This window comes from Thalassophryne amazonica, chromosome 11 (assembly GCF_902500255.1).
Source record: "Thalassophryne amazonica chromosome 11, fThaAma1.1, whole genome shotgun sequence".
NCBI classification, from domain to species: domain Eukaryota; kingdom Metazoa; phylum Chordata; class Actinopteri; order Batrachoidiformes; family Batrachoididae; genus Thalassophryne; species Thalassophryne amazonica.
This window is the reverse complement of record NC_047113.1, coordinates 80,717,447-80,727,840: the sequence shown is the minus strand read 5'-3', so window position 1 is coordinate 80,727,840 and position 10,394 is coordinate 80,717,447. Positions and strand designations below refer to the sequence as shown.

The following is a 10,394-nucleotide window of genomic DNA, read 5'->3' as shown; positions in this document are numbered from 1 at the left end:
GCTGTTAATTCATCTGTCATCATCCCACTTCTCCCAGCAGAACTGGGCTGACAGCGAGCCCAGTCTGAGTCACATGCCATCACAGCGCCGCTGCTTTTCATTAGCTCCACTTTGTCTTTCAGCGTGAAGGATGCTGGATTTCATTTTACACTTAAAACTCGTGTTTGTGCGACTTTCAGCTCAAATGCACATCAATACAAAGAAACAATTTCAACCCAAATCAACTCTGACACACAAAACAAGCGATTCCAGACACACAAACCAGACACACAGAGACACACACACACACAAAAACAACAAGTGCACCGTGAAGACTGGCAACAAACAAACTTCTTTCATCCAAAGCAGGGGGGTTAGACAGGGATGCAGTTTGAGCCCAACCCTCTTCAACATCTACATCAGCACCACAGGCAACTTCAACAAAGCTGTAAATGACCTGAGAGACGAGGCAATAAGGGCTTTTTATGACATCAAAAAGAACATCAAAGTAGACATCCCAATTCAAATCTGGCTCCAAATATTGGACTCCGTTATAGAACCCATTTCTCTTTATGGTTGTGAGGTCTGGACCCACTCGCCAACCAAGATTGAGCAAAATGGGACAAACACCAAACTGAGCCTCCGCATGCAGAATTCTGTAAACCCATCCTCTACGTCCAACGGAAAACACCGAACAATGCACGCAGAGCAGAATTAGGACAATACCCACTAATTATTAAAGTTCAAAAGAGAGCACTTCAATTTTATGAGCACCTTAACCCTATTCAGGACTTGGCAATAGCTTTCTCCATATTGTGCTCACTAAAGTCCTGAATAGAGTTAAAAACAGTGACCCCAGTACGCCCCATAAGAAAACCCTGATCCACAGAGAGACTGTAGAGAGACCCCCCTCAGCCAGCTGGTTCTACACAAACACAAACAGAGCCACCAAACACAAACCCTGTTAGACTAAACCAAATTATAAGAAAACAAAAAGAAAACTATGTGACGCATTGGAAAAAAAAAATCAACCAAAAACCAGAGTAAATTGGAATGCTGTCTGTCCCTAAACAGACAGAACTCAGTGGCAGAATACCTGAGCACTGTGACCAACCCAAAGCTCAGGAAATCCTTGACCATGTACAGACTCAGTGAGCACAGCCTGGCCGTGGAGAAAGGCCACCACAGACAGACCTGGCTCCCCGGAGAAGACAGACTGTGCACCCACTGCTCACAACACCAGGTGGAGACAGAGCTGCACTTCCTGACCACCTGCCCGCTGCACCAAGACATCAGAGACACGAACAGAGACACAGATCACAAACACCCAAACAGACTCTGACAGCAACATCAACAAACTTCACTATCTGTTGGCTGAAAGACAACAAACACAGCAACAAGGTTTGAAACACGAAAAGAAGGAACAAACCGTCGTAAACCCAAAACAGGAGATTAAACTGCTACGTCACTTCATCTACGTATAACAGATTTTATAGGGTAGTATATTTTTACACTGAAAACTATTATTTCTTTCCCACATCTCCTGTTTACACATTTATTTACTGTAGAATATTGTTAATTGTACGTACATCTACTTAATTTTTATATTTATTTTTTGCTCTGTGTAACACTTGGTTTGATAATGTAAACATGTTTCCTTTGTCAATAAAGCTTCACTGAAATTGAAATTGAATTGAGACACAGACACACAGTCACAGAGAGACACACACTCATTTCCTGACAAACCCTGGTACAGTTTCATCAACATTTTCACCTTTTTAACAGTTTTGTGCTCCGTTGTTTCTGTTGTACTCTGTAGCTGTGACTGGTGAAGTAACACACTGAGGACTCTCCAGGCACAGCCACTGGAATTATTTAGCTTTGTGAGCTTTGAAGCTGGAACACTTACCGTTACACTCTTTAAAATACAGACAGTTCAAAACAACAGCAGCAGAAGACCTCAAACCACGATTGGGCCTCGAACCGCCATTGGACCTCAAGTTCTCATCGCAATCATCAGACCTCATTCAACTTTAATGTCGGTTCACTTTGTAGACTTCAACTGGTCGGCAAAAATTTCTGTAAAACTGTTTTTCAGAGTGTCCTCTTTGGTCTGCAACAATCATTCAGATTTCAATGTTGGACGACAAAGTGACGGGGAGGTGATGGTCTAGTGGTTAAGCGTTGGGCTTGAGACCAGAGGATCCTCAGTTCAAATCCCAGCCTGACCGGAAAATCACTAAGGGCCGTTGGGCAAGGTCCTTAATCCCCTAGTTGCTCCCGGTGTGTAGTGGGTGCCTTGCATGGCAGCAGCCTGACATCGGGGTGAATGTGAGGCATTATTGTAAAGCGCTTTGAGCGTCTGGTGCAGATGGTAAAGCGCTATATAAATGCAGTCCACTTACATTCAGTTAATGCGTGACTGAGCTCAGAAAATTGACCGACTGCGTTTTTTTTTAAATCTGCAGCTTTTCACTCAACAAAATCAAGTTTTTGACGGCAAATAAAATGAACTGTATTTCTGTAACATTTTCCATCTGACACAGGCACACACACACACACACACACACATATGCACATGCACACACATTGATGTCAGCGTGAATGAAGATTCAAACCAAGGACCCTCTCTGACCCGAAGGCTCCATGAGTTCAAACACGGAGTTCTACAGAACTCAGATCTTCTTCTGTGGAGCTCTCTGGTTCAAACTGATCAGAGCGATTGGTGCCACGGGATTCTGTTGTTAAAAATAAAATAAGATCTGTTTCTACGTCAGCTCAAATAAATCCAACAACAAAAGAGGAAAATAAACAAAGAAATAAAAAGGTTCAAACTGTCACGTTTGAGAAACATCAGTGCGCCAAAAGAGTCCAGCAGCACTTCAACGGCTGCTGCGGTGGGTTTTTTTGGGAAATGTTTGAATGATGTCCCTCGCCACACTGCGGTTCTGTACTGCGTACGTCCACAGGGGATGATGGGAGTTTTGACAGCTCGTCTCCACCCTCCCGCATGACTTAGCATGACGCAGCGGAGCATTTCAAGGTTCAATTCCCCATGTGGCGGCTGGACGGCGGGGTGGGGGTGAGGCAGTCTGAGGGGCTGGACTCTGGGGGCAAAGGTCGTCTCCTGGGGCTGAAGTCTTCTCATTTACATGGCTCCTTGCTCAGTTCAAAGAGCGTCTTGGTGACCTCCACCATCTCTTCTGTCTCTTCTTTATCATCTCTTCTTTTTTTTTACTTTTCAAAAATATCCCGAAGCAGACGGCGTGATCCCGACTCGCTCCAGTCCAACAGTCAGACAGGTCTTAAGTTCAAACAAAGACACATTTCCACAGCTGCCTCATTCATAAATGCTAAGAGAGCACTCATTAGAGCGCCCTCTGCTGGCTGATGGTGGCCGGATTTCCCACCATCAGTTATCCACATTAATAATTAATGTCTTAAGAATAATCCAGTTTTACCCAAGATGGACAGACGAGGAGCATGAAGGTGATGTTTCAGGGAACATCACCTTCAATATATTGTCCAGCCAGTACTACAGGTACTGTTCCAGTACCAGAGGTGGGAACTAAAGCAGGTACCACAGTACTACAGGTACTGTTCCAGTACCAGAGGTGGGAACTAAAGCAGGTACCACAGTACTACAGGTATTGTTCCAGTATCAGAGGTGGGAACTAAAGCAGGTACTGTAATGAACAGTACTACAGGTACTGTTCTGGTATAGGCCCTGAGGTAGTAGTGTGGTGTGGGTGAGAGTCTACGACTCCTCCAGACACGACCAGGGCCCAAGTGTAGGTGAGTGGACTTGGACAAAGTATCTTCTCCAAGAACATGGAACAGTCTGAAACACACCTGGAACTGAACTCTGGTCTATAGGTTGGTAGTCCAAAACCTAAGCTGCACTGATACTATTTGCTATTTCAGTAAATATACACTTTAGACAGACAGATTTTTTTTTATAATTATATATTATTATTTAGTTTTTTCTGATTTTTTAACTTTACTTTGAAAATCCTGGTGATAAGCTTCCTGTTCATTTGCAGGTTGTTTGCGGTTAATGTTCTGGGAACAATAATGCTGTCTGTTTTGGGGCCGTGCTCCCTCCTCTCGAGGGGATGTCGAGCACGACTGATCTGCATCCTGATCCCGATCCCTCTTCACTGTAATCTCCGCGAGACTCCCATTCCGCTTATTCCTCATTAAAATTTTATCAGCCGTGGCAAACTGCAAAGATTAGCGGCGGCGGCGGCTCTCAGATGCTTCATACGGTTATTTATTGTTGCGGCTCATCCGGGCTTATCTGGTCCCCAAAGCAAAGTTCCCATCAGATGGCAAAGGTCATGAAATCTGATCTCCCAGCATGCAGGGCATCAAGAGGAGCGAGTGGAGCGTTGAGTTTGTCTAAAGTGTTTCTGCCCACGTGTTAATATCGTAATACTTTAATATCATAAACTTTTGTTCTGCCCTGTTGATTTCTCCAAGCGGCTCATGAATATGCTCATGCTGAGTTTAGACACTCTGATTCGCTGATCTTTTTGAATAATTACAAGCAGCGGCCTCACAGGTTCGACTATGCCAACGTGGAAGACGTCGCTTCCAAGACTACAGCCGAATACTTGTGCTCCTGTACAATAAGGAAGCAAAAAGGGGGTACGTCACAATGCATAGAGTGCACATGGTGGATCTACTACCTCCACAGGGTGCAAATGGGTAGCACGACGATATCCCATGATGCAGCTTGAGCATGGTAACGGAAGAAAAAGAATTTCAGGAGAAAATTCCAATAAGTTTGCAGACACACAGGGAGATGACAAAGGTGCCTGAGGCATCATACAAATACACATCAGGACCCGTTCACATTTCATCGCATATGTTCGTGTAAACATCTGTGTCATCTATAAACATGTGGGTCAAAGCACAGGTAAGATGGTTGCAGTGTAGTACGTCTCAGTTGTGTTCTACTACTTACTTGGTTACATTTAATATAGTAGTGGTTTTTAATAGTATGTACGATGTGACCAACATTAAGTAAATATGAAGTGTTTGGATACAGGGCTTATTTATACCCAAACTACCTAACAACTTCAACACGCTCATTTTACAACATTTACCGACATGTTTATTAGCCAAGTTAGGCTACACTAGTATAGCTAGCTCCATCACTACGTGATAAAAGGTAATCACCTGAAGGAAAACTATTTGTACGATCCAGCTGTCTGATACAAGAGACTCCAAACAGCATCAATCAGTTTCTGGAAATGTTTAGAGTCCAACAGCAGGATTTTATGAAATGATATTTTCCTGAAAATTCAGTAGGTATATCTTATATATTATATTCCAATTCTAAGGTGAAACTCTGCTAGTATACCAAGATATATCTAAATATCTAAAAAGGAAGAGTAAAATAGAAGAGTACAAAAGAGTAGAGTAGAGCCACTTAGGTGCCTGGTCTTGAGAACCAGGGATGGTGACACGTGACACGGTTAGGTGAAACATCATAGCAATGAAACAATAAACCCTTTTCCTCCAATAAACATTTTTCCAAACTACTTTTTTTTGGTTTGTTGCTGCTGCAGTTGCACAGCGTGAGGACGGCCGCAGTCGTGCTGCAACGTTCAGCTTCTTTACAAACAACAAACAAACTGAGAAATAAAAATTGTCTGTTTACAAACAGTAAAATTCTGTTGAAAACTCAGTCATTAAGGCAAAAAACAGCAGGTGACACCATCAGTGTCCTTCGATTTGTCCTCTCTTTGTCCACATGTGCAATCTGCACATGGACAATGTCTGCATCTGTTTTGAAGACGGGACGGCTTTAGGAAGCAGCATTTTTGCAGCTTTGTCACATTTCTCACTAAATCCTCCTGCTGGCTGAGCTGATATTATTTTTACTGATGAGGACATTCAGGACGTTTACGGATATTAGCAACAATGTTCTCCTTTCAGTGTGGCGAATGGAAGCAGCTCACAGCTTCACACATCGCTGCTGAAACATCAAATTGATGTTCTGTCACCGCACCGCTAGCGTGCACATCACACCTGCCCAACAAACAAATCAGCAAACAATATTTAGAAATTTCAGGCGTCTTTGTTTAAAAATTGCTGCAGTTCTTCCATCTGATGTTATAACTATGTTCTTCCACCTCGAACTGACAACCATCGACATGAAGACACTCGGGCTGACGCCACGAGCGGCTGTGACTAGAGACACATTTGTGTGCTGCTGCACCAGTCACAACTTCCTGGTAATTTAGCAGATTACTCAATAGTGCCTCATTGGGCTCCGGGTTCAAATCCCACAACTGCCACATTTCTCCATGTAATGTGGAGTTGCATCAGGAAGGGCATCCGGCGTAAAACCTGTGCCAATTCAACATGCAGATCCACCTTGGATTTGCTGTGGCGACCCCGAGTGCAAACAAGGGAGCAGCCGAAGGGACTTACTTTTACTCAATAGTGCCTCATTGGTAAAATCAGAGAAAACGTACACTGAATTAAACTGGAATGATGCCCAAAGTTCTGCAGCTGTTGCTGCATTATAAGTGTTCATTTGTTCCCTGTCTTCCTGCAGGGGTGGGGCCAATATACAAACAGAAACACTTGTCTCCACCCCCAACCAGGAATCACAAAATCACTGTTTACCTCGAGATGTTAGGGATCATCTACAAACGGGTCTCACAGTCTGAAAAAGAGAGCTGTTGGTCCACCTGAAAATTAGCTGGTTCTGACAGGTGGGTTTGTCAAGGATGTTAGGACACAAATGTGAGGCTCACACAAACAGCTGTGGTTGTAGAAAGACTTTAGTGGTGACAAAAGTAGTGGTCGGTACACGGGAAGGCAGTCCAAAAAACACAGCAGAGAGCCAGAGAGAGTGAGAGAGAGAGAGAGAGAAAACCCCCTCACCAAGAACCAAGAGACAAACAAGAGAGATAACAACAGACAGACCCAAGCAAAAAAATCCCAACAAGAAAATGAACACACAGAAAAGCAATACATAAGCAAAATGGAAAATAACAAAACATACCATAAACAAAACAGAAAACCAGACACAATATCAAACGCTGACAGGTTCAAAATCCTTTACTGAGTAAGACTGATGCCAACTTAGAAACTTAATTTGAACAAACTTTATTTGTGTGTTATTAAAGGAATTTAATTCGGTTTTCTCTTTTTTTTCATGAGTGGATTTTAAGTTGAACATTTTTTTCTTCACGTTGGAGCATTTTCTGGGTTGAGCGCCATGCTGGAGCAGACCATGGGCTGTGATCCAGATCAACAGCATATCACACGCGACCTGCTGTGAGTCAGCTGCAGAAACGCGGTTCATCCTGCTGCCGGCTTCAAGCCCTGGTCACACGGCACTAATGGACACCGAAGCTAAAACAAAACAAGAAATCTGGACTTACGATGACTTTCAGAGACATCGTTTAACCGTTGTCCAGCTTTGTTTCTGTAGCTGATGCTTCGCCAAAATTTTCAAACTGTTGAAAAATGTGAACAAATCCTTACGACAATTTCAATTCGTCTATATTCCATTTTGCTTTCTATCTTGACTGTTCCTCATCGTTTGCGTAGTTCCCGTACAATCAGCGTTCTGTCTGACTGTCGTCCAACTTCGTCCAACCTCCAGCCTCTCAGCGTCTCTGGCTAAGACGTGCGTGCGCACGCACACATTGTGGAGACAACGGAGCTGCAGGTGGCCATGGACAGCTCAGACTCACTGCAGAAATGATCACACGCTGGTGCTTCATTTTGATTTAGCATCAAGGTCGGTGTTTGCTTCATTTTACTTTTGTTAGTTTCGGTTTCGTTTCAGTCTTTTATGCACTCTGCACTCGCAGGCTTTCCGGTGATGGGAGAATTCCAGGCTCATTCATCCACTTTTCCTTGACGATTTGTGACTTTGGGACTTTTTTCCTTCGTTCAGCTAACGCCAGGTGCTGTGTGACCGGGCCCTCACTCGCGCACAGATGCTGATGTCGACACAGAATGCTGACCCGCATTGACAGAGACAAAACGTCGCTCACACCGACCCCGCCCTCCTCAGATAAACATCACAATGCGGCTCGGCCTGAGCATGGAGAGTGGTCCGGCCTGGTTCTGCTGAAGAGCTGCCGAGGTCAGGATGGGTGCCTCCGCTAACGAACTGATAACATCAGCGAGAGACGAAGGAGATGCAGGGCAGTGTTCTGGTCAAAGTGAACACATGATTGTTTGCAGTCGTGACCTTTCACCTGAGTGACCCATCACAATAAAACTGGGAACAAATATCTTCAGTGAGACTGCTGCCTGAAGAAAACAGCTTCTGATGCACAACTTGAGCTGAGCATGAGAAGTAAACGTGAGCACATGAAGCCGTCAGCTTTGAGGGCGATGACAACCAAATGTAACACACAGCACGTTTTTCTGCTTATGTGTCCAGGTTGTCCACAAAGATCACAGCATCATCTGCAAAGGATGGATCGGTGCGCAGCCCTGAGGTGACGAGATTTCATTTGATTTATTTTGAACATAACAAAAGAAAAAGTAAAACAACAACAGATGATACAAAGTTCGTTCAAAAAGGAGTGAGAAGAGGTCAAAACTTATCGACTCCCATCCCTTCTCCTGATATGTGCTCTTTAGTCTTCTGTGTTCTTCAGCAGGTTTCAGCCTGCAGTGGCAAAAGCTCATCAGAGATTCACCATCGAAGCTCCTCGGCTTCGTGAACCACTCTTCACTCGTGTCCGTCCCTCTGGATCGATTTCCCAAAAAGCCGTATCTGTGATCAATCTTCCTGAAGTCACAGCGATGTGATCCCAGACTCTGGATCCAATCAAGAGCCCAAAACAACAAAAAAGGCGGTAATTTCCCGTGGGGGAGGGGCTGTACGGTGTCTGTTTGTCCAATAAAACAGCAGCCGTTCAATAATGCACAACCTGCGGTTCTGTTAATAGGGTTTGTAGTGGCAGTAATGTACTTTCCTACATGGCTGATGGACATTATGGACGGCTAAGTCCGCCTGCCAGATATTGATCCACCTTAATACCCCTGATGTCCCATCGGCCCCGAGCACTGAGCCTCGACCCCGAAACCACACACACACACACACACACACCTGACGTGTTTGCGTCTGAAATATTTATTGTACTGGTTAAAACGGAGCCAGCCTGATTCATCCAGTGTGAGCTGCTCGCCAGACTTGCTGTCTGTGAACCTGATCAATCACAGGACAGACCGCCGTCTTCTGCTTACAGCAGGAACCACCTTAGAATGAGTCTGTGGCGAGGGGCATCACCACACGCAAAGAAGGCACGTTCACCTGCATAGGGATTCTGCCTGTGCTGGTTTCTCTACCAAATATTAAGGTCTCTTTTTCTATTGCATCAAATATGTATTTCATATAATAAAATGCAAATTAATTATTTAAAAATCATACAATGTGTTTTTCTAAATTCATTTTTTTCTTTAGATTCTGTCTCTCACAGTTGAAGTGTACCTATGATAAAAATGACAGACCTCTGCGTTCTTTGTAGGTGGGAAAATTTGAAAAATCGACAGAGGATCAAATACTTATTTGCCTGACTGTACGTGCTACCTTCACACGCCGTGAAGTGACTCAACAGGATGTGATGGAGCCACACTGGGAACCAGTTTGGGATGAATTTGTGGTTATATGCACACAGTCGCTATTAGACTGGACTTTGCTTGATGAAGGGGACAGGCATCAGAACGGGCAAATGTCTGATCTGGAACCAGCACTGATGACTGGGACTTGAACCGTCACCTCCTGGTTGTCTGTCAGTGTGAACTCGGGTCAGGTTTAAACCCTGCTTGTATTATTTTTTATATTACTATCTGGTGCTGTATAAATAAATTCCATGTCATTAATCTGAAATGTCTATAATGTTATCTGAATACATTAAGAACATGTAAAATAATTTCACTAAATACAGGTGATGTCATTTCACTAACTGGTGTCATTTTTTTTAAGTGTGTTTGTGTTTGATGTCATAAAGTAAAACCAAGTTAAAGGTCGACACGTGGAGAGACATCAGTCTGGGTTATTGATAATTATCCACATTAGGCACCTGTCATGCTAATCCGGCTAACTGACAGAGGAGAGGGCTTGTGTCGGTTAATCCAATAAGTGAAGCTTCTTCTGTCCTTCAGTCTCGTTAGTCTGATAATTAAGACGAATTGCTGGAGCGCAGCTTCAATGAGCTTTTACATATTTAGCAGCCAGCTTCTGGACTCTGGTTCTGCTGAAGGATCCAATCAAAGCGCCTGATGGTTCGCAGCTTCAACACGTGGCTCATGGAACCTGGGTCGATTCCGTCAGGGACATGAGTGTCAATTTCATGCCCCCCCCCCCCCCCCCCCCAAAAAAAAATAATACTTTCAACATCAACTCATTATCTTTAAATGAATTTACA

General features: G+C 43.9%; 1 long non-coding RNA gene across 1 annotated transcript; it reads right to left on the bottom strand.

The window, feature by feature from the left end:
• Positions 1–669: 669 nt before the first annotated feature.
• On the bottom strand, positions 670–8,330 carry LOC117520943. The gene is made up of 3 exons (XR_004563826.1): positions 8,321–8,330; positions 4,106–4,107; positions 670–770 (listed from the first exon to the last, which is right to left on the bottom strand). It is a non-coding gene; the product is annotated as an uncharacterized LOC117520943 (long non-coding RNA).
• Between the last annotated feature and the right edge of the window lie 2,064 nt (positions 8,331–10,394).